Source organism: Psammomys obesus, unplaced genomic scaffold, assembly GCF_907164565.1.
Source record: "Psammomys obesus unplaced genomic scaffold, mPsaObe1.curated_primary_1811, whole genome shotgun sequence".
NCBI lineage: Eukaryota > Metazoa > Chordata > Mammalia > Rodentia > Muridae > Psammomys > Psammomys obesus.
In genome coordinates this window covers 2,687,550-2,688,365 of record NW_026590571.1, presented here as the reverse complement: position 1 = coordinate 2,688,365, position 816 = coordinate 2,687,550, and positions in this window count along the sequence as shown.

The window sequence follows — 816 nt, the reverse complement described above, 5'->3', positions numbered from 1 at the left end:
GACAATGCAGACAGTCCTGATGAGACCTGATAGGCTAGGATCAGAGGGAAGGGAAAGAGGACCTCTATTAGTGGACTGAGGGAGGGACATGGGAGGAGAAAAGGGAGGAAGGGTGGGATTGGGAGGGGATGAGGGAGGGGGCTACAGCTGGGATACAAAGTGAATAATTTGTAATAAATGAAATTAATTAATTAATTAAAACAAAAAGAGAACTGGCAACAAATACTGGAGAGGATATGCAGTAAGAGATCATACTCCTTTATTCAGTGCTGGTGGGATTGGTGGAAATCAGAATCTTTGAATTCTCAAAGAGCTAAAAATAAATAAATAAATCATGTTATCTACCTTTACCACTCCTTGGCATATCTGAAAGATTCAGTATCTTACTCATGTCCGTCTTGCTCTTATAAAGCTGGTAGAGACCCTCACCCATTCTATGGCCTTTTTCACTCAAGTTATTGTTCATTGCCACTCTAGTCACTATTCATTGCAGTTCTATTTTTTAGCTAGAAACAGAAACAACCTAACTGTCCTTCAGCTGATGAATGGATTAATGAAAATGTGGTAAATATACATAATGGAATACTATTTAGCTGCAAAGAAAAGTGAAATCATTAAATTTGCATGTAAATGTATGGTAATAAAGAAAACTATATGAAGTGAGGTAACCCAGATCCCAAAAGACATACTTCACACATGCTCTTTTTTTGTGGTTTCTACTTCTGAATATCTGGATATGAGTATACAACCTAGTGTAAGCAAATAAACCAAGAAAGAAAGAAAGAAAGAAAGAAAGAAAGAAAGAAAGAAAGAAAG